Source organism: Canis lupus, chromosome 22 (assembly GCF_003254725.2).
Source record: "Canis lupus dingo isolate Sandy chromosome 22, ASM325472v2, whole genome shotgun sequence".
NCBI classification, from domain to species: domain Eukaryota; kingdom Metazoa; phylum Chordata; class Mammalia; order Carnivora; family Canidae; genus Canis; species Canis lupus.
The window spans coordinates 55,216,316-55,241,129 of record NC_064264.1 but is presented as its reverse complement, the minus strand read 5'-3'; the positions used below and the strand labels follow the sequence as shown (position 1 = coordinate 55,241,129).

The 24,814-nt window shown below is 40.4% G+C and overlaps 1 long non-coding RNA gene across 7 annotated transcripts in view; it reads left to right on the top strand.

Moving 5' to 3' along the window:
- LOC112655985 (uncharacterized) overlaps positions 1 to 24,285 on the top strand; it is a 160,407-nt gene extending 136,122 nt beyond the window's left edge. For all 7 annotated transcript variants that reach the window (XR_003134006.3, XR_007404945.1, XR_003134005.3 and 4 more), the window contains 2 exons: positions 17,660 to 17,802; positions 22,130 to 24,285. This is a non-coding gene — a long non-coding RNA (uncharacterized LOC112655985). The remainder of the gene's footprint in view (positions 1 to 17,659; positions 17,803 to 22,129) is intronic.
- The last annotated feature ends 529 nt before the right edge of the window (positions 24,286 to 24,814 follow it).

Here is a 24,814-nt window from a genome sequence, read left to right as displayed (position 1 = left end):
CTCAATAAATGATAGTTCCAAAGAAGGAAAAAACAGACAGCTGGTGAGTAGATGGCAGTATTGGAGAGATAGGGGGTTAAAATAGCACTGGGGATTTGGAATGTGTACAGTTGACATAAAATTCAGGTATGACCTAAACTGAGAGGTTTTAATACAGATGAAGTCTAATCAGCACTGTGGCTATCTTTGGAAGTGCAGATTTCTGGGCCATAGAATCTTCATAATTTTGTACTGTTAGGTGCTTCCCGGATAACTCTGATACTCAACCAGAATCAGCTAGAGTATTTTGCCAGGTACTGGGGCAGACAAATGAAAAAAATAACACAAGACCTTGTACCTGGAGTTGCAATAGAAGAGATACAGCAAACAAGTGACGATCCAAAATTATCCCTACTGTGAAAATCTAGGTTCAGCTGAGAAATTACTTATACAGAGAGGTTGAAGTCCTGGAAAGTAGTGACAGAAGACATGGAGTGGAGGTAAATGGGATTAATGAGAGTAGTTCCATGTATTTTCATGTTAATCATTTGTTTTATGGGATTTGATATTTTAACTAGTTATTGAAAAAACAACCCATGTACATGTTTTAAAAATGAAAATACCACAAAAAAGGTATTGATAAAAATCAAACCATCCATCTTCACTTGTTTGCCTTCACTTGAAGCAACTTTTACTGGTTTCCAGTGTTTTGTTATAGAAAATTTCTATGAATGTGCAGGGTTTCTATCTATCCGTCCCATTGGTTTTTCTCCTCTGGAGAACCATAATACTCTATCTATTATCTATTACCTTCTTAATCTTTTTAAAAAATTTTTTTAAAACTTTATTTGCCAACATATAGTATAACACCCAGTGCTCATCATATGCCCTCCTTTACGCCTGTCACTCAGTTACCCTAATCCCCACCCTCCTCTCATTCTGCAACCCATTGTTTGTTTCCCAGAGTTAGGAGTCTATCATGGTTTGTCTTCCTCTTTAATTTTTCCTTACTTAGTTTCCCTCCTTTCCCTTATGGTCCCTTTCACTATTTCTTTTATTCCAAATATGAGTGAGACCATATGATAATTGTCATTTTCTGATGGATTTATTTCACTTAACATAATATCCTCCAGTTCCATCCACGTCAATGTAAATGGTGGGTATTCATCCTTTCTGATGACTGAGTAACATTGCATATAGACCACACCTTCTTTATCTATTCGTCTGTTGAAGGACCTCATGGCTCCTTCCAGTTTTACCTACCTAATCTTTAAAAAAGTACTTGTGGGAGCATTCTTTCTATATTCTTTTTATTTCTGACTTGCTCTCAACTACATAAGCATGCTTTATATGGCTGTACAAGGGTGTGTGTGGATTAACATCCAGCTACATGGAGCATCCCATTTATATTCTTTGTGCACATGTGGGAAAATATTCACGATAAAACTTTCTGCTATTAGAATTGCTGAGACAGCAGGTACAAGCCTACTATGCTATGATAGCAATTGCTAAATTGTTCTCCGAAAAGTTCATACCAACTTACAAAACTGGCAGCCGTGTATGAAAGGGTTTGTTTTTCTATCTTCTTGCCATGAGTTACCACTGTCAGGTGGACAGTAGAGTCTTATTGTTTTTGAAACTTACTTTTCTTTATGTGTAAAAATTTGAATTCAAAATCACCAGTTTATTTTGCTTGAGTAGATGTAAACTGGGTGTTCATTTATCAGTGGCTTTGCAAAAACTTTTGCAGTGTTTTAATGATACAAGGAGCTCTAGTGCTAATGCAGATTTAGATAAAATGCAACAGGCAATTAATTAGCTTTGAGAACTTGGGTCCTTCAGCTCCAGAGTTGCTGGCTCTGTAGGCTCTGTCAGTCATTAAATTAATCCTGTAATAGCATGACTTTGCATTTGATGTAATTGCAGTTCTGGAACCTACTTAGAGCATTAGGGTAGGAATTTATTGTTCAAAATAAAGCATAAAATTAAGTACAGAATTTTATTAAATGAAAAATTTGAATATTACTTTTTAAAATGAAGACACAATTTACTATAGTGCCAAATATTCATATCATATAAGAATAAATCCAACAACAGAACTGAGAATTGGAAGTTATTTATAAAAGAAATTATAAAGCCTCATTGACAGACATTAATGATGGCTTAAATACATGGGAAGACAGTCCATATCTATATAGGTTAGATAGGCTCAGTATTTTAAGGATATTAAATTTTCCAAGTTGAATTACACATTCAATGTAGTCCAATGAAAACCCAAACAAGCTTTTGGTAGAACTTAATAAGCTAAATCTAAAATTTGTATAAAACTGCAAAAGGCTAAGAATAGCTAAGATATTTGAAATATGGAAGAACCAAGTGGGAGAATAAATCTAACAAATGTCATGAATTATTATGAGACAACAGCAATGAAGACAATGTGGGATAGAGGTAGGGTTGTATAAATAGGTCAGTGGAAAAAACATGAGCACATGCAAAAGTGGCACTGCAGAAGTAGAAGACAAAGAGATTTTCAGCAAATAGTGTTGAGAAAATTGTTTATTTGTATGAAGAAAAATGAAATTCACACAGCTCACACCTAGCCAAAATCAATTCCAGCTGTACAAAACACATAAATGTAATAAAACTAGAAAACTCTCAGAATATAATATTGAATAAACCTTTATGGTTTCAAGGCAAGAGATTAATTTCTTAATTAATTAATTTCATAATATTCTTAATCATTAAGGAACAAGTTGATAAAAAGTGACTACATCAAAGTTAATATTTTCTGTTTACCAAAATCCTATAAGAAAGAAAAGATAAATCTGTAGTGAAAGACGATCATATATATAAACTTTATATATATATAACATCTCAATATCCACATTCATATTTATATATCCAAGAAAGATTAAGTGTATCAAATTTGCAAGCCACATCAATGAGAGAAGGATAACAACAGAAAAATGCATAGAAACATAAATGAGTACCTCATAAAAGAAGAAAATCTCAAGTGTTGACAAATGGTAAACTAACAGGAACTCTTTTTTTAATTTTATTTTATTTATTTATTCATGAGAGACACACAGGAAGAGAGAGACAGAGACAGAGACACACAGGCAGAGGGAGAAGCAGGCTCCATGCAGGGAGCCCGATGTGGGACTTGATCGGGGGTCTCCAGGATCACTCCCTGGGCTGCAGGCGGTGCTAAACCGCTGCGCCACGGGGGCTGCCCACAGGAACTCTTAATTTCTTTCTGGACAAAGGAGCATGTATTGGAACCTACTGTTAATGTAACAATTTATCACAAACATAATCATTGAAAACAACACAAATTTCTTCTCCTCTAGTTCTGGAAGCCAGAAGTCCAAAGTCAGTTCCAATGGGTTAAAATGAAGTGTAGTCAGCAGGATTTGTTCCCTCTGGAGTCTCTAGGGTTGACTTATTGTTCTTAGGTCTTCTATATATATTTTAGATAAATAAATTTAATTAACAAAAACAGTCCTTAGAGTCAGGGGAGAGGCTGAAGAAACAGAGTGGGTTATTAAAAGTAGATCAGTCAAAGCAAAGGATACCGTTTTGATAGAGTTAGGTAGGAACACAAATCAGAGGGTTTGTGGTTTGTAGGTTACAAGAATACAAGCGTTCTTTATCCTTATCTTCCTTTCAGAGGAAATCAGCCAGATAACCCAGGAGGAGGTTTTCCCTATAGAATACCCAAGTAAAACCAGTTCTTCATTTGGTTTCACAAGGGAGTGCTGATCATGTAAATGCTCTTGCGAAGCAGGGAGAGTTGAACTATAGCATGATATTTCTGTGTTCTCAGTAATAAATCCCTTATAGGATATAGTAAAAGTCACACCAAAAGAGATATGAAGGAAGCCACAACTCACAGACATCAGAAGAAAGCTAACATCATTTCAATCAATGTGATTGGTGAGGTACCTCCTGAGAACGTGTGATAATCCACAAATGAAGAGATGTCATTACAAAGACAAGAGATTAGCTTTTCAGAGTGTGGCCTGGGTGAGTTCAGATAGCTGATGCTTAGTGGTTGGCCAGGCAACACAATCATAAATTGACACGCGAGGATTCCAAATGTTTTTGGTTGGAGATGCTGCTGCCCAGCACCCTGACATTGCCACTTATTTACACCACAAGCTCCCAGGTTCTCCTCAGTGGTCAATTTCACAGTGAAAGGCATGGAGCTTAAAACTCGGTTACCCTAGACTCTTCTCTGTTCTGATATTAGACACACAGAGTGAGCGTTCTAGCTGTTCCAGTTTCTTGAATAAAGAAGGTATGTGACTGCTGGATGGCAGAGTAAGAGGGCATGTGACACCCCTACACAATTAGATGACTCAAACCCTATTACTGGAGCAGAGTGAACTGAAAATATAGTCGGGTAAGAAACTCAAAAAATGCATGGTTTTCATTGAGGCTTGTTCCAGAGTTTCATGATCTTGTGTTCAAACTCCATATAGAAAAATTGGGGACTTTTGGTTCAAATATTCTGGATTTTCCATTTAGGTGGGAATGATGCTCTCCCCCATTATCAGGAATGTATTTGTTTTGGCTTGGACGTCCTCTTACATCAGAACCAAGGAATTCACCATCACAAAACTGTTCTGTAAGAGAAAGGAATCACTGATTTCACCGATTTTCAAATCTACCTGGGACCTGGTGACACACTATAACAAGATTTCAGACAGCTAGTCATCCAAAGGCCACTAAAAATGCACTCAGAAAATGTTATTTTTCTTTGTCAAGATGTATTGTCGACAAATTTAACATATTGTTGAACTTAATCAATATTGGAAGACTCATTTCTTTATACTCTGCCATAGTATTTAAAATACTTGGAAAGCTGGGGATAGCTAAAAATAAACAAATTTCAATAGCCGTCCGCCTAATCAGGTTGTAGAAATATAAGTAAACTCAAATTCTACAAGTTGGGGCATGCAGTCATCTACAAATTAAAAATGAATTGGCAAGTACAGTTCAGTTGTTAGGAGAGGATAATATCCCAATTGCTTGATATGAATAAAACACATAGGATGCATGTAGGCAGGGCCAAGCTTTAACGCCAGGGTACCGATAACTTCCATCTGGCTATTTCATTGAATCTCCCATCACTGGCATATGGAATTCCTCTCTTGCTCCTTGCCTTGAATTTACATAGTGGAACTATTTATATTGTTGTTTTTGTTTTTTTTTTCTACAACAGGAGATTCAAAACTAATCTGTGCTTATCTATTTAAAAAACAAAAAGGCATCCAGTATTGAACTTAAAGCCTACTATGGATACGTGGACATTGCCTCCATGGCTCTGTGTGTGTGTGTGTGTGTGTGTGTGTGATATCCTATAACATGTGTGTTTGGACAGAGTAGATGATTTTTAGCATCCAATATGGTATGCATGTGGTGTCTTCTTTTTTTTTTTTTTTTTAAATCTTAGCCTGATGACCAGTCCTTGTGTGGCAAATTTCACTGGCTACCTGTCTAGATATTTATCCCGTGTAGCAAGTTTAATTCGATAAATAAGAAATTGGAGGACTACATAAGATGACCTGAAGGGCTAACAGGCAGAGTCCCTGCTCCTAAAACTAGGCCAGTCCTCTGTAACAACCAGCAATAACGACCTCTTACTGAGCATACTCTATGTACCAATCATTACAGCTGCCCATTTAGGGACTGCAAAATGCATTTCTACGCAAACCCCAGGCTTCCCTTCTTCACACATGTCAATCGGCCAAGGGAATAGGTCCCTGGCTTCCTAATTCATGTGAGACCTCCTTTATGGGACGTGTGGACTGACTTGCCTCTTTGTGGGTTGGCCAAGAGGAGAGGTAACTGCCTCAAACAGCATTGACTTGAACAAGAGGGCATGTACTGCTTGCTGTGGAGTAGCAAACATCAGGCATGGGTGTGGCCCCCAGACTCACCCTGGGCCCTGTCCCTTCTGCTGTCTGTAGCAGACCTTGGCTCAGCCTTAACTGAGCATCTAGTCCAGGAAAGGTCGGACCTGCTGGTGAGGGAATGTGCAGTTGGAGTCCCTATCCTTGGCAGAGCTTGCTCATTTCTTTGTTCAGAGGCAGAAGGCAGTTTGCAGTTTTACAGAGATGGCACCTGAAATCTACACAGCTCATATGCAACAGAGCCAAGGCCTCACCTTTGTAGCACTTGACTTTGGAGCTCAGGCTTTTTATACTGCAGAGCTCTGCCTTCCATTATTCCCACTTAGCACCTTACTTCCCCAGAGATTTCTGGGAGGAGGTTGAGGGTGGCTGTGCATGGTATGTGGCGTAGGCTCACTCTCGTGGAAAAGTGCCCAGGGAAACTCCACTCTTTATCCACTGTGGGGTTCTGAGTACAGTTCCAAAACCTTCCTTCCTCTGCAAATGTCAAGACTGCTGGCAGATATCTGCTCTTGAGCCTTCATCACAAGTGTGTTGGCTATAGTTTATCTCCAGTTTAGCAGGAAGGAGTATTGGTCCTGGAAGTTCAAGAGTGGAGGAAATAGGACAGATGACTAGAGGAGAGGATGGTGTGGTGAAGTGGGTGTGTCTGGTGTCGGAGAGAAGGGAGCACCCAGGGAAGCATCCCAAATGAGCTCTCTCTCCCTCACAATTTTCCCAAGGGAAATTTGTTCTCTGTGTTTGGGCTGGTTGAGAGCAGCTTGCCCTGTGTTTCCCTCTTATAATCACAATTCCAGAGTTAGTGGCCAGACTCGGAAAACAGCAGGGAAAACCCCCACTCCCAAAGTCAAAAGGAATTCTAAATTGATTTTAATTTTTTTTAAAAATAGTGCTATCTTTATGCTACTCTCATAAACTAATAATCTTGTGAAGTCCTAAAACAACTTTTTTTCTCTCCATACCTCCCTAAGTGAAAAAGAAATGCTCTTAAAAACAAACAACTGTTTTCCCATCCGTATTTTTTTTTCCCATCCGTATTTTTTAAATCTTTTCATTCACAAGACTTAAAGAGTCGATTGTCTAACCACTCCAAGATTTTCTAGGTCATTTTAAATAACAGGTTATATTAGAATGATATCTTGGTCAATAATCTTTGACATATCCAATTTTACTTAAAGTCGGCAAAACTCTCTGTCGGGATCCCTGTCACACCAATCTTCCTGTGCACACGTAAGTTATATCGAGTGAAAATAAGTATATGATCTCCAATTTTTTTTTTAGTTTTTAATAGATTCACATGTCAGTCCATTAACCAAATGGTATTTCATATTTACTTATATGTTTGATTCTCCATCTTAAAAAGGAATTTGAAGCTGGTCTGAATACCTAGAATTCATTCCGGATTTTCTTCAAAGCTTTCAAGATTTAATAGTGAAACTTGTGTTTCATGAGATCCCACCCAAGGTGTTAGCAGAGATGGACTCTCTGATATAGTGTAGTTTTTCAAAACCTGTTATATTATCCTTTTCTGTTAGACTCTATAAATACTTCAGTGCATGTCCAAATAGAACACCAGTTGAGTAAAAACCATTCATTTGACCGAATGTGATACTATTTCTTATGAAATAATATTTGGTGTGAAAAATGCATGATAAATGCAGTTAATACTTCAAATACCTTTTATATCACAGCCAAGAAAAACTTAATTCAAGTTTATAATAAAAGCTTAAAATACCATCTATTTTATTCTTACCATTTTGGTACAGTACGCGTCAGCGACATATCTATATGGAAACTGTTCTGTAAGCCAATTGTATTTTACTACTGAATTATAGAGTTTGAAAAGCAATAGAGTGGGAATAAAATAGTTTTAAAAATGTGAAATAGGTATTAATGTTCTTATTTGACTGGAAGTCTTGGATGCTGCTTTTATAAAGATTTGCATTTTATATGGTATTAATCAGTTACTGTAAAGCCAGAATGGTTAATAAAGCTGTTTAATCCATAGTGCCAGAATTGAGAGCTAGATTTTTACAAAAGAAGGCAGAGTGGTTAATAAAGCCATTTAATCCTTAGTGCCAGAATTGAGAGCTTGATTTTTGCAAAAGTGCAGGTGAGATTTTTGTTGGACCAAGACAGAAGATGAGGATTAGCTGAGTGTAACACGGGGGCGATGCTCATCATTGTCCTCTAATTGTATTGTGCGAGAACTTTACCTTTCCGTGAACCATGTTCAGACATTTCATTCTGTCGATATAAGTTCCCTTAGTGTGCATTAAGGGTTTAACCACCTTTTGCCCTAATGCAAATTCTCTTAGCCACCTCTACTTTCTCCTTGGTCACAAGATGAGAAATAGGTTGGGAGGGGGTGGTAGAAAGAAGAATGAGCACCCACACTCTGCCCAGGCCTTCAGTTAGGGAACTCTGAGTAGCCAAACACCAACATACAGTCTTCCAGTAACTGGAAAAGAGAACAGAGATGGTGCCACCATAGAATGGCAGCCCGATTCTAAGAACCGAACATAAATTTCACCAGAATCCTTCTGATTTAATATTTTCTTGTAGGACTGTCCTGGAGACTGAGATTACATACCCCAAAATATCTGTGCATTTTGTGATACTTAAAAACAGAAGCATTTGGTATCTCAAATGCCAGATTTTATACTTTAAAATCTGATATTTGAGAATTTTTTTCAAAACTTAGCACAACAAAAACAAGAACTCAACAGTGAACACAACAGAGAGACAAAGAAAATGCAAAACATCAAAGGAATTTGTTTTTGTTTTTGTTAACAGAAGAGAAAGAAGGAGTAGGAAAAAAAAATCTTACAAAATTTTTGCTCAACCTAATTTAGCTCTTACAAATCATTTTTGTCCCCTCACCCCCCCCCATTCCCGCCCCCCTGAAAGAGCAGAATGCAGTGAAAGTTTCTCAATTCTTGTTCGAGAGATTTATTGCCATGAAGATTTCTCTTCTCTTCTGATTTAATGTCTGGGTGGTGGCATCCAGCCCCCGCTCCTAGGAAAAGGAATCCCTTGACAAGCCCAGGCAGTCTTGGCCTTGGAGGCCTTCCAGTAACAGAGTCAGGCAAATGCAGGGAGGAAACCTAGTAAGCTTTGGGAGAGTCCGTGTCCCTCTGTGCTTCCCTGCTAGAGAGGACTTATCTGATAAAGCCATTCTGTGTCTCCTGAACTCGGTTTGCAGGGCTGCTGAAGCCACAGGAGAGATCATCAGGGAGAGAAGGAAGGTGCCTGGGTGCTGGTTGGGGGGAGGGGTGCTCTGTGCAGGATTATGCAAACGGGGTTGGCCAGCCTTCCACTTGGGGATTATGGGGCTACTCTTTTCAGGTGAGTAAACTATGTGGGAGTAAATTCCAGGCTGCTTTCAGAGTGTAGAAACATTTGCAGGTTCCTGCTGTTTCCTTTGATTTGTTTCTCCCTGGGGACCCCAGAGGTAAGAAACAGTATGAAACTGGCCCTATTTCCCTGTTTTCTGGGATTTCATCCTGCAGGATGAGAGCCCAGTTAGTGTTTACCCATGCACTGTGCCGCCCCCCCCGCCGCCCCCCAAATCTAACCTCACTGTCCTAGCTGCTCTTAAATTTGGAAGGCTTTCAATACAGTCGAACTTCCAGGATGGACCTTGGAAAGGATCGCTGCTTGTTTATCCAAAGTGAGACACTGATTGCAGTGACTTCAGAATCCTACCTAATTCATAGGTTCCTCATTGGTCCCTCTAGCCTTTCTATCTGATTCCAGAGACGCCCCCCCGCAAACCCCCGCCCCAGGTGGCGCCAGCCTCAGGCCTGCTGGAATTATCCTTGACTTTGCTCATATATGAAATTTATTCCTCCCATCAAGAGTTTTATTTATCTTACTACTTAGCTATTTCCTAGGATTGAGGTAGTCATTTACTTTACAGTAAGCTGTGAAACTGTATTTTTTTTCATCAACACATTAAGAGTAGACAGACATCTAGATTTTATGAATCTCTAATTAGAAATGAATTCCCAACATACTTCTCGAATGGGTCTGAAGTGATGGTAGTCTGCTAACCCTAACACATGAGTTGTCTGTCTACACGGAGGCTTGTACATGGAGATTTGGATGTGACCTTGAATTTTCTCCCCTGTAGGGTAGGACCAGTAGATTAGCTCAGTGTTCAGTAAAGCTCTCAGAAAAGTGTCTGCCATGTAGTAAACACCCGGTCAGACTTAGTCATTGTTTTTCCCTCACATTTCACAGTTTGATAGAACTGGGCATCCCTAGAGCCTTTCAAGTCACCAAACAGGAGGCAGGGGGAATGACCATTAGCCTTCCTTCTCTACCTCTCTCCTAAGACCACTGCTAATTTGCCCTCTTTTTTTTTTTATTTTTATTTTTTTTAAATTTGCCCTCTTAAATATGTTAATGGCATATGTTCTAGAGGAGAAGCAAGAAAAAATCTGCTTCCCACTTGCTCGGAGCTCATTCTGACCACCAGTTTCCAGCTGAGAGCATGGAGAGCCTCTGTAGGGGAGCTTCCATGTTTCTTTTGTGCTGGGATTCATAAAGCAACCACCTGCACCTGTCCTCAGTCACTCAGACCCCCTTAATCCTTAGAACCAACTCTCAGGGAAGATCAGTTTGGAGATGTCCTTTCCAGTGATTGTCAGATCATTGAGCTTGAGGACCGGTACAGGACATATGCTGCATTAAACCCCAAGTCCGGAAACAGGTTTTCACATAAATTTTGATTCCTTTCAAGCCATTCATCTGAAATATCTGGACGTGATTCGTTGAAGACTTCTTAATGGCAAGAGACACAGTAATTGGCCAAAACACCCATCGGTGTCCTAAAAGGTGCATCTCCTCTATGTTTCCTGTGGAGACTCTTCTTGCCTACCCTCTCCCCTAGGGCAAAGACACGACAATCTCTCACCCAAAGCAGACTCCTTCAGGCTTCCATCATAACTGTCCCTCAAAACTTGACAAAATAGCTACCACTACTATGGAATCCAACTTGATTTTCACTGGGAGTATACATGTTTGTGCATACACATCCCTGCTGTATTCTGTCCATGTTACCAGTAATGTTCGAGAATGAGCTTATCCATTTCACTTGCTCTGATTATTTTGAAAGGTTAATGATCCCTTTAGAAAAGCACAAACAGAACTGTGTGACTAGAAGCTTAGTTCATCTTAACATTCTTATAGCATGACCTTGAGAAAGAGAGAACCAAGGGAGGTCATTATAAGGTTCCTACATGGAGTTTCGAGCACTTACAGTGTTTGCTTGTCCACAGGCTTCTTCATCACATTGTCCTGCTTGATGAAGGCAATGAAAGGTTCCTGTCTTCCTGAGTGTCTAAATGCTGAGGGCAAACACCATCCTTTTTTAGGATTTTCATGGCACTGTGTATACTAGGGAGGAATAAAACTGAGAAGTATGTTTTTTCTGTGCTGAGGGGACTACCCCGTGGAAGAAACTGGAGAAATTTCTTCTCTGGTCCAAGCATCTTACCCAAGGTTTATATGTAGAGAGACAGAAGTTGATATGGTGGTGCTTCTCCCCAGATTCTGTTCTGGAACCATCCCTTAAAGGACATTTATCCTGCAGTGGCTTTGGAAAGACTATGAATGGGGAGCTGGGGAACCGTGCCATGGATAGAGCACATTCCCTCTGCCCTCCCTTCTCAGCAATCCTTTCACCTTCCAGCCCCTTGTTTCATTGTCACATTCTCAGGTGACACTTAAATGCTATCCAGTTGACATAGAGATCTCATCTGCCCCCAAATGCCCTGATCACTTTCTCAAGATGGAGAAGAAAAGGGCCATTAATTTAGTTAAATATGGATCCTCCAAATGTTGTTAGGCCTATGTCTCAACCTGTTTATACAGATAACCACGTCCACGTATGTCCTAACACTAAGTGGCTACAACCATTGAGTATATTTTTGTCTAGTCCATTGGGGCTACTCTAACTGAAGAATCATAGACAAGAGGGATTATAAACAACAAATTTACTTCTCACAGTTATGGAGGGTGCAAGTCCAAGATCAAGGCATGGACGATTCAGTACCTGGTAAGAATTCTTCCCGGTTCATGGACAGCCATCTTCTTGCTGTGCCCTTATTTAGCAGAAGAGGTGAGGAAGCTCTCTGGAACCTCATCATAAGGGCACCAGTGCCATTCATGAGGGTTCCATGTTTATGACCTAACCACCTTCAAAGGCCCCACCACCAAATACCATCACCTTGAGGAAGAGATTTCAGTATAAATGTTCAGTGTATAGCAGTGGCTCTGTGCACAATGTAATGATTAACAACTGGGATATTTATCCTGTCTTCACTTATAAGCTGTGTGTGTGTGACCCTAGGTCAGAAACTTAACCTCTTTTGCCTCAGTTTCCATGCCTGTGGAATGAGAATAATCACAGAATCTGTTTTATATATATTTTATGAGGTTTAAATGAAATCTATGGAATGCATTTTGCATTGTGCTTGGCACATAGCAAACACTCAGGGTGATTATTTTTATTTGATCATAACTGTTCATTCTTCTAAATCTTATCTTCCATTAAGCAGATGTCAAAATCCAAATGCAGTGATAAATATGCAACAGTTTAGGGGCACCTGGATGGCTCAGTCAGTTGAGCATTCGACTCTTGATTTCAAATCAGGTCATGATCTCAAGATCATGATCCCCATGCCAGGCTCCATACTCTGCAGGGAGTCTGCTTGAGATTCTCTCTCTCCCTGTCCTTCCCCCTACTTGCATACATGTGCACACACACACTCTCTCTAAAATAAATAAAATATATAGCTGTTTCTTTATTTTGAGAAAAAAGAAGTATTATGTCTGTCATGGATAGGCGATGGAGGCATACTGCCAACATACTGTTTAGGAAGTGGTGCAGTTCTGGGTGGAATCTCTTCTCTCTGGCTTCACCTTAATCTGCTTCTGTTCAAGAAGGATGGTCAGAAAAGAGAAGGGCAGCAGCTATGGGGACCTGGAGTTTCGACACCTGCTTTGCCACAGTGGAAAGAATACTAAGTGAGGACCTGGCTGTAGTGTGTTTTTTGTCTTTGTCTCTCCCTTCCCTTCCCTTCCCTTCCCTTCCCTTCCCTTCCCTTCCCTTCCCTTCCCTTCCCTTCCCTTCCCTTCCCTTCCCTTCCCTTCCCTTCCCTTCCCTTCCCTTCCCTTTTTCCTTCCCTTCCCTTCCCTTCCCTTCCCTTCCCTTCCCTTCCCTTCCCTTCCCTTTCTTTCTTCCTTCCTTCCTTCCTTCCTTCCTTCCTTCCTTCCTTCCTTCCTTCCTTCCTTCCTTCCTTTCCTTCTTCCCTTTCTTTTCCTTTCTCTCCTCTCTCCTCTCCTCTCCTCTCCTCTCCTCTCCTCTCCTCTCCTCTCCTCTCCTCTCCTCTCCTCTCCTCTCCTCTCCTCTCCTCTCCTTTTCTCTTCCTGAGAGAAAGAGTATATGTGATTGATGGAGGAACACAGAGAGAGAGACAGATTTCTATGCTGACTCCACACCCATTGCAGAGCCCAACTCTAGATAGATGGGGCTCTATCTCACAACCCTGTGATCATGTATAGTCTGTGATCCTAACAAAAATAACTTCCCCTCAGTTTTGTAGATCTAGTGAAATGGAGATAATGTCTTAATCAGCCAATTTCCCGGGGTTATTGTGAAGCTCAGATGCACTGGTCTATCTGAGTGATCTGCAGAGACTATACATATGTAAATTATGGTGTTTCTTTCTGTTCCTGCAGTGCTGTGGGATACCAGAAGACGGAAAGAAATGTTTTCCCCTTTCAGATCCAGTAAGGCACGTTGCTAAGTTTCTGTGTGCAGAGAAAAGTAGAGATACATTCAGGTTTCTACCAATTCTTTTTTTTAACCTGAAACATAAATCTTCCTTAGGGAAAGTTACTGTCCCAATTACAAAATTTATTCATACAGGTATTTATGTAAAATACATTCATAAGACAAAAGCTTTTGGGTGCCTGGGTGGCTCAGTGGGTTGAAGGTCCGACTCTTGATTTTGGCTCAGGTCATGATCTCAGGGTCGTAGGATCGAGCCTTGTATCTGGCTCTACATTCAGCAGGAAGGCTGCTTGAGATGCTCTCTCTCCATCTGTTCTTCCCCCCACTCATGCTTTCTTACACATTTTGTGCACATGTGCTATCTCTTTCTCTCATATAAATCTTTTTTTTTTAAAGACTTTATTTACTTATCCATGAGAGACAGAGAGAGAGAGAGAGAGAGAGAGAAGCAGGCTCCATGCAGGGAGACCAATGCGGGACTCGATCCCTGAGCCAAAGGCAGACACTTTAACCTCTGAGCCACCCAGGTGCCCCTCTCTCATATACATAGCTTTAAAACAACAACAACAACAAACCTTGGATATCTGTCTCTGAATTTCAGAAAAGTCTCAAATTATGAGTTAATAATAAAATATATTCTCTCAGTCCTAATTTTTCTTTTTCTACTTAGTGGGCATTTGCACTGAGCACTTAGCAAGCAATCTGACACATTTGCTCTCTGTACCAACGTCAGGAACATGAGGACCTGCCTTTGTCAAGCTGCTCAGAGGGTCTGAGCAGAGGCAGACCCCAGCAGCTTCCTGAAACACCTTGGGTTTCCAGTGTCTTCAGAGCAGAACCCATGTCACTCAGCAGAGTCCGGCGCTGTCCTTGGCTCTTGACAGGCAGTTAGTCACGGTGTTTGTTGAACTGAGGCACGCCGTCCATCCATGATGTGATGGAATCAGCAAAGTAGGGTGAGTGCCAACGAGGCCCCGTGGACAATGAGCAGGAACAGCGAAGTTTCACGCCAGGCAGAGGTGGTTATCCTGCTGTGATGACACTTCACTCCTCCGTTCCAGACCTATGCTGCCTCTCCTCTCAGCCACCTGACTATCCACTTTGCAACCGAGACCAAATCACAGACACCACAGCCCTTGAAAGGACAATTAAAAGCAAGTGTGGCAATGCGAAACAATTGGTAATCTGCTAAAATACTCCTAGGCTTCCTCCCTAATTTCCCCTGGTTCTGCTGAATTTCTTTTGGATTCTAGGAGTAGAAGAAGGAAAGACATTTCCAAGGCAGACTTCACTAGCGTGCCGCAAATGGGCAATGGAATGAGCGTTCATGTTGACACCTGTAAAAACCTCACTTGAATGTTTCCACATTCATATTTCATACGGGAAAGCTTTTTAGCCGTAGGGAGACAGAGCTGATCTGTCCTGAGGCAGTGATAGGACTACTTTTATTGCACGACAAACTTTCTTAGTGTGATTTTTAGGGACAGCTCCGACCAGCAGCTGAGGACCACATGGATATTTATTTCGGTTACGGGCATGATGAATTAAGTAATTTCGTGGCAATAGGTGTTGCAAAGCCGCTTTCCTTTTGGATGTTTTGCTCTTGGAAATATCAAACATCTGCCCAGGGCAAGTAGCTAAATAGCAGCAATTTTCTAGCTCATTCCTATTTTTGGCTTTCAGTGCCGAAGGCATTTGAACACCCATGTCGGAGGCTGGATTCTCCTGAAGCCTGGGGAATGTAGGAGAGCCAAGCTGTTTCAGATCAATTGCGGCCCGTGCTTAAAGGGCTAGTAAAAACAGGTTATAATGTTTACATGACTTTTTATGGGTCAGAGTTTATTACAGCTCTAGTCTATGGCCTACAGCGGAGGGACATTTACAGGATTTTGCTGTATTTGACAGTTCTGTTTCAGGGTATCTGGTAAGGGGAAGTTTCTTTTTCTTTTTTTCTCCCATTCTATCTCTCACTCTCCTTTTTATTTTTTATTTTTTCCTTTCAAGCAAAATAAGATTATAAGGTTTCATAATTTCCAGCAGTCTTACACGCAAGGCTGTCAATCCAGTTAGACTCAAGATACTGTAGATGGACAGAGAAACCAGACAATTTTAAATTTTAAATGGCTTTTGGTTGGGGCGCTTGGGTGGCTCAGTTGGTTAAGCGTCTACCTTTGGCGCAAGTTGTGATCTACGGGTCCTGGAATCGACTCCCACATGGGGCTCCATGCTCAGCAGGGTGTCTGCTTCTCTCTCTCTCTCTTTCTCTGTCTCTAGCTCTCACTCTCTAACAAATCTTTAAAAACAAATCTTTAAAAAAATGGCTTTTGGTTTTTCTTCAGAGGTTCCTATGCATAATAGTCACAAACAGAAGAGTGTTATTTTACCAAGAGACATCTGAGTTAGCATGAATGCTGTTGAGGGTTCTCTTCTCTCCATTAGTCAGCAGAGCCCAGACTTGGGAGGTCGGCATGCTTATGTCATCCCTTCAGGCGGATGAGCTAATCTTTCTGAGCACAGGGTTAATGACACCAGCTCACAAGGTCATCATAAGCGTTAAGAAAATGATGTTGTGTATGAGTTATGCACATTAGGATGGTCGCGTTATTCATCTCATGAATCAACTCTTGTTGAATACCTATTGGGACGCCTGGTGGCTCATTCAGTTAAACCTCCAACTTTTCCTTTCAGCTCAGGTAGTGATCTCATGAGTTGTGAGATCAAGCCCTGCCTTCAGCTCCGTGCTTAGCAGGGAGTCTGCTTGAGATTATCTCCCACTGCCCCTCCCCCCACTCACTCTCTCCCTCTCTAGAAATAAATCTTTTTTTTTTAAATGTTTTCACATCTCATTTTATTTATTTATTTTTTTATGCCAGTTGCAAGCCCTCTGTTTCTTTTTTTTTAATTTTTTTTATTTTTTTAATTTTTTTATTTATTTTTTATTGGTGTTCAATTTACTAACATACAGAATAACCCCCAGTGCCCGTCACCCATTCACTCCCACCCCCCGCCCACCTCCCCTTCCAACACCCCTAGTTCGTTTCCCAGAGTTAGCAGTCTTTACGTTCTGTCTCCCTTTCTGATATTTCCCACACATAGAAATAAATCTTAATTGCACACCTATTACATGTTAGACACTGCTGTGAGTCTTGAAGCAAGAGAATGGGAGCTGTGGTTTCCGTTCTCAAGTTCTGTTGGGGGAGAGAAAGATGAGACACAAACATGTAAGAACCTAAGGTCCAGTGGTCCAAAGAAAAAGCAAGGAGAGGAAGTGGGTGGCTTCCAGATAGTGCTGGTGTGTGTGCGGTCTCAGACCTTTCAAGAAAAGTTCAATGATGAGCTGACAATTGAACAGAAGCCTAAACTTGGTGACTGATTAAACCTTTAAGCTATTTGAGGCAGAACATTACTAGCAAGGGGTTGAGAAGTACAAAGGCCTTGAGGTCAAGGAAGGAGGGAGCTTCTTGTGTTGGAGGGTGAGAGGAGGGAGATGTCAGTACTGGGATGTCCAGATACAGAGCAAGCAGGGCCTGCTGGGTCCTCATAGGACCCGGCAATTAGTCTGAGAGAAAGGGAGTCATCATACGGTCTGTTCAAAGGCAAGACATCATATGGTTTACATATTGAAAGGATCCTCTTGACTTCCCTTCAGAGAATTGACTGTAAGGAGGAATAAGGAGACGCTGGGAGAAAAACCTTTTCTATTTATAGCTGGGGGCAATACAAACACCAATGGCCTACTTCTCCGGAAGTTCAGGTTTTATTCTTTGAATGGACGTCTTGCTTTTATTAATACATGGCTTAGTTTCTAATCTTGAGATCATATTGATTTAGTTTTGTCTTTTGGGGGGCTTTATGATCGGCTTTATTTTAAATGTTTAAAATAGCAGAAACTTCCTTTAAATATTGCTTTTTGCCTCTGTTTTCAGAAGACTGTGGTATCGGTGTATTTCCTCCACAGGTCCTGTGATTTTATTAACCTGGCTGAGTATGGTTATGATGGAGTGGTTGCGGAACTGCATGGTGGCTCAGAGGGGTACATCTAGTTACTGAGGGCTGTAATCTGGGTATTTGGCTCCTGGAGGAACGCAGTCTTAATCACAGGTAAAATCCAACAACCTGCCATCTCACAGCATCTCAAAGGTGGTTCATAGTCTGCCTGTGGGTCAGATTCATCTAAGGAATCTGAACTCTGCCAAAAATACAGAGGTCAAGGTGCATTTACATGCTCTATGGATGATCTGGCCATTACTCAAGGGGAAGAACCTCCTATGATTGCCAGCAAAGAATGTAATGCCCATTTTTTTTTTCCCGTGGGAAGAAAGGGGGCATTTTAAGTGATAAGGATACTATGGACTAATTTTATATATGCTTACTCATCCTTAAAACCTAAGAACCTAAAATAAATTTTCATCTTATGCATCCTATAGAATGACAGTCTTCAGAGCTGTCCTTACCTATAGGCAAAGTGGGGAGTTGTCTGCAAGGTGTGACACAAAGTGTGCCAAATCCCTAATCTGCTCTGCCAATCATGCTTGAAATTCCATCCCAAGAGATGAATGTTTTACATACTGGACTCCTGTGAAAATGTGAGCAGTGCTGGGAGGGACAATAAATAATTAATGCCATTTTATGAATTTATCAGATTCCTCCTTTCAATGTTGGAGTGGGAATACAGAATGCATAGTCAGTTGGGGAGGAAGCAGAAATGCAGAGAACCATGCTAGAGATTGGACCTGTTCCACTGGCATGTCTGAAAGGAAGCTTTGCCCTCAGGCCACTGATAGTCTGAAGTCCAGAACCTTACTTGCCATATACCAGTGTCCAGAAAGCTAGTGGTAGCAGCTAAAAGTGTGACCGCACCCCCATCATTGTTCTATGATTCCTACTTACACAGGGGTAATTAAAATCACTTATATGATTGGCCTCAGAGAGGTGGTCAGGGAGCTGGGTTTATACGTCCAAGTTACTCTAATTCAGCCGTTTGAAATAGCAGGCCACCACATCTGTTAAAAAATATATTTATATTCTCCTGAATTTTTATGAGTTGGACTCATCACATCTCTGCTTTGGCTTAAAAAAATAGTAAGAGCCAGAATATATAACTGGTTTCCATCCCCAAGAGTGGGTACACATATCATATTATGTGATCCTTGGAAAAAGTCCCTTCCTCTGCAAAATCTAGCCACACTTGGATGTTTTCTTATGCTCAGATGGACTCTCTTTGCCAACTGTTGGACTTGCTCTCACAGTACAGGTGGCCAAATCAAAATCAGAAATGAACACATGGCACAGATTTTTTTAACCTTATCATATGTAGGACAAATATTAAAAGATAGCTTTTGTGTATTTGTGTTCCATACAGGCCACACACATATACTAAGCAATGTATTCTTTGAGTATATATGACATGCTTTAAACTTTCACTGGGATTTTATATAGAATATTAGTTTTTCTTGGGACTTTGGGCCAATGGCACGTTTTTGGAAGAATTCTCAGACCCACATAATTCAAAGTTGGCCGTCACATCTGCAGTTGTCCAGATAAAAACAAACGAACTGAGATTCCTTGGGCAAACATAATGGGATAATGGCATTAGATATAAAGAAGGCCATATTTGCAAGAATAAATCACCTTGTCCATCTTTGAATCCACCCCCCTACCCCCAGGTAAGAGGCTAATGCTTTCAAACTCCTCAGAAAATGAGTGCCAAATGAATAAACAAAATGGAGTATATTAGGGGAAATTGAGCAGGATGGTGGATGGCATGGAAATTGCAGCAAATAATAACTAATGAAGAAAGGAAGTTGTTTCTTAAACACAATCACTGTCTTGATAGTTTTGAAAGCATGTAGTGAAAATACACTAGAATGTACTTTTCCCTAGAGGGTGTGGGACTAAAGACAAAGTTTGATGAATTCTCAAAGAAGTAAGGATGGCGTTTACAACTGCTTGAATTGTAGAAGTAACATAAAGGGCTCCTGTAAAGGTTGTCAGCTTCTTATCATTAAAAGTTCTCCAGAAGATGGTGGATGATTATTCCTCAGGTTTGTGGGTGGGGGGAAACGCAGTCTCTAACCTGAGGGAAAGACTGGTGATGATGGTTAGAACCCACTTCAGTTCTATTAGGACATGATTTATTTGAGCCTATATATATTAGTATCTCATTTCCTTCCCATATGGCTAAGTGTTTCTATTCAATATATCTTCATCCTTCACTTAATGCTCTTAATCACAGCAGCTATGATGTTTTGGTATCATTTGATATATGCCCATTAAAGAATGATTCCAATTTTCCCATTTTGCTTGTAGAATCAATGCCATAATTTTAAGGTCATGCTTTGTAAAACATGGGAAGTACAGGTGAAGTGTCGGGCAGATGACAGTGCCCTGAGTTTTATGTGAAAGTGTCAGTTAGATTTTGTATTTGTCACAGCTGTGCTGGATCAGTTAAGGCACTACAGGTGTTTTATTTCAATTGATTATTTCTGACAGACCAACATAAGAAGAATCAACTTCTTCCTTGATGAAAAACAGTAATTTATAATCCCTTATTATAGTTAAAAATGATGCAGTATATTTATATGAAAAATACCATCTTTAACTGAATAAACATTTTCTTTTTATCTATAAGACAAATGGGGCATAAAAATTAGTAAGATATTGCCTTTCAGGAAGTTTACATTCTGGTGGGAGGAAGATGGAATTCATACAGAAATGACTATGGAATTCAGGCAGAAATTACTATTCATTCAGAAATGACAAGATGGAAATGGTAACTGAAAGAAGCAATACTATGACATTGCTGTTTCACCCCAGAAAAGAATCACTCGAGATTGGCAGGTTATGAAAAAGATGGCATTTGAGTGGAACCTGAAAGGTGTGGAGCGTCTGGATATCTGCAGGTGACGAGGACACATCTGTCTTTAGTCCTACACCCTCTAGAGAAAAGTACATTCTAGTATATTTTCACTAAATGCTTTCAAACTATCTAAGGAGCTACAAACCCCCAATGCACGGAGACAGGAAAGCAGAATGTGAGCAGCTGGCTTCGAATATTTAGAGGAAGTCTCAGGAAATAATCTATGAAGTGAGACCTGAGAGGCCCTGCTAGTGAGCCTGGGCTGTGATCACTAGCACTGGGGTCAGCAGACAAGTGGACAGAAATGTTGTATTTTGAAGATGAACTGGGAGATAGCAGCAGGTCTGATTGGATGGGAAAGGAGTGGAGTTTGTGGGACCACCTAGCAGAACGGTGTCCCGATTGAGATGAGAGAGGACTGTGATGGAGAGACTGGAGCAGGGGGTGCTGTGGACACAGGGCAAGATGGGCACAAGAGACTGTGGAAGAAGGATCAGGGTGGTTCTGAGGCTTGGGCCTGAGCTTACTGGAAGATGGGACAGAAAGTCGAGGGAGCCCAGCAGGCTTGGGGAGGAAGGTGGTGAGCCCCACCAGGCACACTCTTCTGAGAAGTCTCCCTGAGACAGCCAGGCAGTGGTGCCACTGGGAGGCTGGAAATGTGGGGCCAATTTTTGGACAGTGGTCTACACGTCCATTTCTGAGAGTTATTCACAAAGACATCTCTGTTTCTATTATAAAGAATGAGACGACTAAGAGAGAGGGAGCACATAATGTATATTTTATGAATTATTTAAGCTTTTCAAAATACCAACACAAGCTATTTTTAAAAGCGTATTTATTTTCTTGAAGAGATGAGATGGACCTAGTGACTGGAACACATTGCTTTTTGGCAACATTTCCCTATAAACGAATTGGTTCTAGGAGAAAAAAATATTTCCTATATTAACCCCCGTTTTTATTTCGTGTTTATTCTAGCAATGACACATACGTTAAGCAAGTTCTTTAACAACATATTTATGCTGTTTAATATCATTCTGATCAACTTATAAAATCTTGCAGCCAAAAATTGATAAATGTTTTAATAAACCGTAATATACAATGATATTTTATTACGATTCAAGGAGCTTGCCTTTTTAACTACTTCTGAGTGATGATTCTCTCTTTAGTCTCCTCCCCAGAGCAAGTAGCCTGAAAGGAAATGAGGGTTCGTGTTCAGTTCTCAATGGGCCAAAAATTCATCGGTCTTCCCCACAATGAGAATAACTGTTTGCTACATTTAACTTTCTTTTTTTTTAAAATTTTTTAAAATTATTTAAATTCAAATTTAGTTAACAGAGTATATTATTAGTTTCAGGGGTAGAATTTAGTGATTCATCAGTTGCATATAACACCCACTGCTCATCCCATCACTTGCCTTCCTTCTTGTCCATCACCCCGTCCCTCGCCCACCTCCCCTGCAACAGCCCTCAGTTTGTTCCCTAGAGTTAGGAGTCTCTTGCGGTTTGCTACATTTAACTTCCATTGCCCTAGATCTGTAGTTACTAATCTCTCTTCTCACTCTGTTCTCAGGCACATACTGGGAAGCAGGAAGATAACCATATAATCTATGTGGCCTCTGTGCTCCACAACAGAATGTTTTCACGAGATCGTGGGTTCCTGAGCATGGATTTCAGATACTGTATAACGTGGAAGAAGAGTGAATGGATCTATCCCTTTTTGGACAACTGCACATTTTCAACACTTCTGCACAGTATCACCTCGAAGGGCTACTCTAATTAGTCAAAGAATCTTTCCTGCCGGGTGTGACATTTTTGCAGACATGATGTCACCTTCCAAAATTTCTTGGCTCACTGAAGGAAATATGAAACATGTTGACGTTATGCTAAAGATTAATTGGGTTCTAATTTTTAATTTTGGAAATCTTCTTGGTCCTTTTGAGTGACAGCTGAGATCAAACTTGCAAATATATTGGAATAAATTACCTAAGGGAATAGTATCCTCGGGGAATTTACAATCTTCATAGAGATGTCATACAAGCATGAGACGGCTAGTAGATCACATATGGCAGACAGTCTAAGCTTTGTGTCGGGTTTCACTAGAAGAAGAGATTAAACTAAATTTAGATAAAACTACACTTAAGTATTCCAGTATCACAGATTCTGGGGCCATTGTTACTGAATTTTGCAGACTGTCTCAAGTTTCTGGAAGGCTTTTGAAAAGTATTTGGCTTTGTGATTTATTGTTACTTTTTAAAATTTTTAGGATTTTTTTTTTTTTTTACTTTAGCCAAAAATAGGATGGTTGGAATTTTATATTTTAAAACATACCATTAACTGTGGATTAATCCATTAAATATTGATGCAGGTATTTTGAAACTAAACCACATAACTTTAAATTGATTTTGTTTTTTTTTTTCACATCTAAGTTAAATTCACAAAATACATATGAATCAATTTTTTAGTTTAGAATTGGAAGCTAATACCACCTTAGTATTATTTCATACTTAATACTACTTTAGCATACACAGCATTATTTGTCTTGTCCATAGGAAACAAATTAGAGCATGCTTTAATAAAATTTTCACTCCAAAATTTATTATAAAACATAATTACACATTAATATTCACAGTAGTATATTTCAATCTAATTATAACAATAACTTCTAAGAGTTGAAATAAATTTACTCTTAGATGTAGCATTAACTATATCCAAGAATATTAGAAAGAACTATTACTGAAACAAAAAGTGGAATGGTTCTCAGAAGAGGTAGGGATTCAAGAATCTCTTGATTCGAGAAGAGAGTTTTGAGGTAGACAAGACAATGAGATCCAGTGTTTGGAAACTCTAGAGGAAGTCATATTTGGAAATTTAAGATCAATGTCAATAAAATAGCACCTGGAGGAGCCCTGAAATCTCTGTGCTGGATACTGAAATCAAAGCCATAGATGGGCAACCACAGCCTAGAAGCAGACATAGAATGGGGTTCAAGGTAGAAGCCTGTGTGTCAGGTTGGGGAGCATAGTGAATGCCCTACCATCCTGGAGCTCTGAGCTGTAAATCCCTCTTCTTTAAGCTCCTGGGCAGTAAGGTGGCCTGAGTCTAGAATGAGAGTCAAGGGAATTTTACAAATGGCAAAAGAGGGATACTAATCATTAGTATCCAGGAAGACATTAAAACCAACTAGATCAGAGATAGAAAATCTAGCACCTTGACTTAGAAATGGTCATGAAGTGAACAATTGCACAGAACAAGTTTCTGTAAAGAAATGGGCACTTCTGCTGTGAGCAAGGACAATGCCTGCTTTGGAACTGTTGCATGGACACACAGGTGGCCCTGCCAGGTCATTGGTTAGCTGAACACCAGAAATCAGTGGGGTCAGGCTGCATCAGGTCCTGGGAGACATGGTAAGGAGTTTAGATTTCATCCTGTGCTTGATGGAAGGCCTTTAGAGGTTTAAGCAGGTGGCAGTATAACCTGGTTTATATTTTGAAAGGATTGCTAATGACTTCCAGGTAGAGAAAGGAAGTCAAAAGTGGAATTGTCTAGGGATGCCTGGGTGGCTCAGTCAGTCAGTTAGGCATCTGTCTTCAGCTCAGGTCATGATCTCAGGGTTCTGGGATTGAGCCTTGCATCAGGCTCCCTGCTCAGCAGGGAGTCAGCTTCTCCCTTTCCCTCTTGTGCTCTCACTCTTTCTCTCTCTCAAATAAAAAAATCTTAAAAAAAAAAGTAGAATTGTCTAAACCAATTAGAAGGCCATGACCATCTTGGATGACACAATATGATTGTTGGAATGGGTGGTGGCCTTGCGTGGGAAAAGAGATGCCAGATCCCGAGGAATTCTGGAGGCAGCACCAGCAGAGCTTGCTGAGGGAGGATATGGCCAGTGAGGGAGAGAAGGAAGCCCAGTGTGACTTTTGGCTTCTAGCTTGGGTAACTGGCCCCGTGCTGAAGTCATGCCTCAGTACAGGTGCTGGAATTACCTTGTGGTTTCAGATCATCTGCATTTATCTTCTCGAGCAACCTTTGTGTTACTGTATTTCTAAGAAAACCCCAAGTGACCGCCTCTCTGCTAATACCATCCTTTCATACCTGCCCCACATGTGGCCTCCTGAGAGAGGAGACATCTCCTTAAATAGTCCTTCTTAGGGAATGTATAGACCCCTTGTTTCCGTGTCCTACATTTCTGTTAAATATTTTTACATGTTTCGTTTAAAGTATACTTTAATAGCGAGGAAATATGGAATATGGCTTGAAA